Below are 6000 nucleotides of genomic sequence, written 5' to 3'. Positions count from 1 at the left end.
GGTGCCTTGCAAAACACTCTCACTTTTACAGTTAGTACCCATGTACTTCACCTGGAAGACCTTCCAAACAACTGTAGGCTAAGAACAGAATAGTCTAATCCATTTAAGCAAGTAATTTGCTTTCCTTGTTTGCTCCAGTGGGGTAAGGGAATTATTTTGTGATTTAACAGTTATGTAAACTTTCCTGACTGTCTTGTTCCCTTTTGTCCTTTGGGAATACACACCAGAAAGAGAACACATGAAAGCTTCTCCAGCCCCAACACTAAAGAGTCACAGACTAATTTGGGCTGGAAGACATCCGTGAGGCCATCTTACAAGACTACCTGCTTATAGCAGGGCTAACTTCGAAGACCATTGAGGTTGTTTAAGGCCTTGACCAGCTGAGTTTTGAAAGTCTCCCAGGACTGAGACTCCACAGACTCTCTGGGCATCTGTTCCAGTGCATAGCCACCTTCAGGATGAAATTTTCCTTCCTTACATTCAGTCAGAGTTTGCCTTAGTGCAAATTGAATACATTGCCTCTTGTACCCGGTGCATCTCTCAGAAGAATCTGGCTCTGTCTCCTCTGTAGTCTCCCTCTAGGTAGCAGAAGATGGCAATTAGCTTTCCTATTCCCCTTCTCTTTTTGAGGCTAAACAAACCTCGTTATTTCAGTGTCTCTGCCCACGTCATGTGAGCCCAATCATCACAGAATCACAGAATGTTAGGGGTTGGAAGGGACCTCAAAAGATCATCTAGTCCAACCCCCTCGTGGTCCTCTGCTGGACTCCCTCCTGTAAGCTGGACACAGTTCTCCAAATGCAGCCTCATAAACACCAAGCTGAGGTAACTGTCCTGCTTTTCTTTGGAGGTAGGTGTGACATTCGCCTTTCTACTTGACATTGGGGACCTCATCCAGTTACCATAATCTTTCAAATATGACAGAGCATGGCCTTGCAATGACACCAGCCAGCTCCCTCATAACCCTTGGATCCATGCCACTCCATCCCAAGGACTCGTACACATACCCACACTTATGCTGATGCACTTGTTTACGCAGTCTCTGACTTAATCTGCCCCTACCATTAGCAATGTTTGTCTCCTTCAAACTCTGCCACAAGGCATGCAGCTCTGGGAGGCTGAAAGCAGACTTTGACAGTGAAGACTAAGGAGAGGAAGGAAATGAGATCTTTAGTCTTTTCTGTGTCCCCCATGATGAGGTCTCCTGCCCCACCAAGGATTGCTCTGAGCTGGCAACACTTTCTGCAAGAGAGGTTGGGGTGTCCAAGTTCTGCTATAAATTTTGAAAATCTGGATTGTTTCCGGCATTATTTTCATGAAAAGATTTGTGAGAGAAAAGAAAACAGGAGCCTGTGAATGTTTGCAGAAAAAGAGACCCAAACAGACTGTCTCTTGCTGGCCTGTTACTGGTCAGATTATTCTTTACATAATGGCAAATATTTCCCATTTTTTAAATTCAGTTCATAAAAAAATCATTATGCAGGGAAAAAAAAAACCACACAGACCCAACAACTCTTAATTTATTCCCCAGACTGTAGCTCAACACAAAAAGAAAACACAGATGTTTCATAACACAGCTGTAGAGTGAGCTTTTCCAGGTTTGTGAATTTGGCACCCTCCTGCCTCTTTGGGACCAAAATTAATGGTTCAGGGCAGATGGCCCCACTCTGGATGTTGCCCTGACTGTGCTGCTGCAATGGTGATCAGGAAGTAAGCACATGATCCATCAGCAAGACTTAGGATTCAATGGAAGCTGAACCTGAGATAATCTGTGCCATGGGTTTCAGTGTTTAAGTTTTCCCACCAAATCTTAAATCATTTGCAACGACATAAGCAACCGGCATGGACTTCATAGCTGTATGCACGCTATCTAGATCAGAAGTGTGACATATGGGGATTTGTAGGGCTTGTCACCAGTTTAAGCCATTTGTAGAGTATCTGTGGTAGATTGAGTGTAGCTTTTGCTCAACCCTTTGTGCATTAGTTGTAATCCAGCTGCCTGAGGGCTGGAGTGAGTATTGTTGGCATAGCTGTAAATTATGACTTGTTTCAAATGAAGAGAGGGCAGGAAGGCTGCTATTGTCCAAGAGGGTGTTCCTGAGGAAAATTGCCTTGATCCTTATTGTTAAGAGTGATGATAACAGTGCTGTTAACATATATTGCTTGCTGGAGGCAGGTATATCTAGTCACAATGTGGCTGTGCAACACAGGGTTGCTTCCTACAAGAATTCAGTGACTAGACTGAGAATCTCACGGTTTTGGAAAGCATTACTTTCCAAATTTCTGCCATCCCTCAACTGCACCATGTAACCTTCATTTCCCTATTCCTGCAGCCAATTCCTTCCAGATGCAATGCCTCTGGTCCCGTTTCCCACCTCTCCCAAACCACATACAAATACCTCTCTTTAAATTAACTGGCATTTAAATGCAATTTTTCATAGTTAAAAAGACTAGAATTTTATGTCTATTAATGATAACAACAACAAAGATAATGCTGAGGGGGTAACTATAATTGCTAGAATGAATTCTCTGCAGTCTGATCCTGCAAAGTAATCAGGACTATCAGTTCCCATTACCGTCAGTGAGAGTGAAGGATCATCTGTGTTGCATGGGTCCAGCTATACCACATTACAGAACCAAAGTACTAACAGGACAAACCGAACAAAGATTTCCTCTGTGAAGAATTAAGATCACTAATACTAATGCATTGCAGAAAGGGAGAAACTCTGGGTACCAGGCATATCCCCTGTTCTGCAGTCACTACAGTTTACACAAGGAAGCACAGCAACGCCCTAAGCTTTCTTCCTTTGAGACCACAGAAATGGATCAGTCTTGTCTTTTTGATGTGCTTTATCCAGAATTGTTTGGCACACCAGCAAGCGGACACTTGTTGGTTTCTTCTGAGCTTACAGTTCTGTCATAATAGGGTCAGATTTTTCACAAGGGATTACTTAGCTGCAAGGGACAGAAGCGGACAGGAAAACAACAGGACATTTTAAAGTATTAGACATGGCTTTTCTGCTAATAAAGTGCAAAATGAAAGCATGTTTGATATGCTTTTAGAAAAAAGATGAAGGAAAAAAAAGATTTGGATTAAATAGAAAAGAGCAGGATTTGCCGGTAGCAAATGGACAGCATTTTTCAACTCCTGAAATACCGAACATGCTATTGGAAGTAAATACAATAATTAGGAGCACTATGTCAGTGTCCAAAGGGACAGAAGAAAGGAGTCATACTGTCTCTCACTGGATAATTAACCTTCCATTACCATCCAAGAGGGTGGGATGAGATAAGCTGTGTATGTGGCAGATGGGAGGAGCAGAGCAGAGCAGAAGATCAGAGTTGTGTGAAGTCAACAAGACAATCTGTGTATAAAAATGAGAAATAAGGGTCCAGTAAAAAGAAATGCTTCAGCTCACTGCCTTCTCTATTCCCTATGGCAAGAGACCTAATATCATAAACTAGGATGTTCTCACCTCCTTCAGCTCTATTTAACCTTCTTTAGCAGCGATCATGCTCCAGACCTCTTTATTTCCTAGCAAAATCTTGGCATTGTCCCCAAGGAAATGAGCAGTTATGAAACTTTCATTTCACTTATGGAGTAGCAGAGGTCAAAGAGGTAAACGTATTCAGCTATAGAAATCTTTCTGGGACTTTTCAAAGTCTTAAGTCATCTGACAGTTGTTTAACTGAATAGAAGTTAGATATGAAAATACTTCTGAAATATTCACTAACCACTTAGCTGCCTTTTTAGGCACAAATATATCTTTACAATGAGACAGAAATGACTCACTTCTAAAAGTGTTATAGAAACTTAAGGTTAATGCCATATGGTAGGACTTCAGGGAGGAAGATTATAGGACTTAGGCTTTAAGTATCCTTTGGTACCCAGGTCTTCGCAAACCCTTTGCGGGTCCTGACTCTGAGCCTCCCTGGTACGTCAACCTAGTTGCTCAGCAAGAAACCTGAACTTGAATGTTCAGAGATGGAAAGAAACAATGCCTGGCTGGTATCAAGATGACTGCATAACATCCTCAACTCATGGCCCCTGCTTTGTCTAGAGAACAGCTAGGCCACCTCTGCCATGGAGTGTGCTACCTTCTCAAACTTCTTAAAGGTTTATGAAGTGGAGAATCAAATGTTGTTACAAGGCCTAGTTTATAAATAGCAGATGCTACATCCAGGAGGGCTGATTCATTTTGTCTGGCTAACTCTGTGGACCAAGGAGGGAGGCCTTTCAGAAAGACTCACTTGGTTTGGCTTCATGTCTTAAGTTTCCTGGGTCTGCTTCATAGCAATAAATTCAGGGTCTATCAAATAACACTGGTGCTTTCAATATATTAATCTTGTTGAAAGCACAGATGTCCATTTCTTCAATGGAATAATAATAATAATAATAGCTTGTCTTCCTTAGAGACTAGAGTGGTGTGAATAAAAAGAGCTCTGCTAGACAGCAGAGTATGCCAAATGGGCATATTTTACTAAATGAGAAAAACAGCTTGTCACTTCTAATTGTTCAAATTATGTGTGATTCAGTTCTTCCTGCAGTTATTTTTAAAGTGTTGTTAAGAGGGTATAATGTGCAGCTAAGAATAAAAAGGGTGTGAAATTGTTAGCTCCCCTGGTAGGTAGGTGGTGATAATGAACATTTCATAAAGTTCTTGTTAACAGACAAATCTCTGCCGTGCTCAGGAAGCCTCTCATAGTGTTAACAGTCTCTCACTAAGGTAATGGTCCTTAAGGAATACACAAGGGTTTTGAACTGTTGCTTTTCTTTTTCCTTTTTTTTTCTTATAGATGACTTACTTATAGAAATGAGCTAAAATCAGAGCGAGGGGTCAGAACTCCAGGACACCAAGCCTTATGTTGGTGTCCCAAAATGGCATCCCAAACTGCTGACTGTGACCCCAGTGCACGGTCTGCAGCTGGATCACCAGTGATGTTGTGTGCTCGGCACCGTGCCTGTCTCTCCCCATGAGAACAGCTGCAGCAGATGCTTCTCTGCTTGCGTGGCAGTCCTTGTAGCAAGTCTCACTTTCACAGCATGGCCCACACGTCTGGCATTTGGGAACTACTGGCTTAACAAACCTTTTCTGTCCTGTTAACTACCCTTGTGCTTACAGAGGTATATAAAAGGCCTGTTAAAATAGCTAGATTTTCCTGGAATATCGAAGTAGCTCAGCTCACACTGGTAATGAAGACATTGGGTGAGATGATTTTGGACACTGAACCACTACATTTAAGAGCTATATCTCAGCCCTACACCTCTGCCTAAGTGTGGCAGGGCTGGGAGAGCAGTGGTCCCTGAACCAGGTGGCCATGCCAGCAGCAGCTTCTTAGGCTGATGCAGTTTGAGCAGCACAGCTGGGCTTCACCAGCAGCGCCTGCCTTGCCCCTGTGACTTTAACTGCTGCTTTCACCAGGCCATGGCTGTGCTTACAACATCTGTAACCTATGGGCACACATGACAGAGCTGTGGTCACTGAAACTCATGTAGCAGTGCCTGAACTAACATCAGACTTGTTAACGTGGGCGCAGGCAGATACCAGCTCCAATGCCGGCAACGCAGTTGTGGCACGAAAAAGCTCAGCATGAGCTGGCTGCACTAGCACTTACACAGGCTCACAAAAAGTGTTAGAGCCACTGTTGTTTGCAGGGCTATAGTGATTACAAATGGAGGCTTTCTGTTCTCCAGGGAGAAAGTGCAGGAGCTTACCTTTAGATTAAGTATTTGCTACTCATCTGCTCCTCCTTAGACACAGAAACCACTGTATGGAGCACAGATTGTAACCTAGGGTGTGGAGGGGAGATGGAGAAATGGAAATGGCAGTGTGGGGTGTGAAGATCAATGGGAACCTCAAATCCCATTCAGGCTGTCCCAGTGCCCTTGGAATAAGGGCCGACTTTCATTCTTCTTCAGTTAATCAACTTGGTGGATAACCAGAGCCCCTTCAGCCTATGCTGGCAGATTGCTTTTCTGGTAGATATCTTGCAAATCTT

This window comes from Apaloderma vittatum, unplaced genomic scaffold (assembly GCF_000703405.1).
Source record: "Apaloderma vittatum isolate BGI_N311 unplaced genomic scaffold, ASM70340v1 scaffold8568, whole genome shotgun sequence".
Classification (NCBI taxonomy): Eukaryota; Metazoa; Chordata; class Aves; order Trogoniformes; family Trogonidae; genus Apaloderma; species Apaloderma vittatum.
This window is presented reverse-complemented; position numbering follows the sequence as displayed.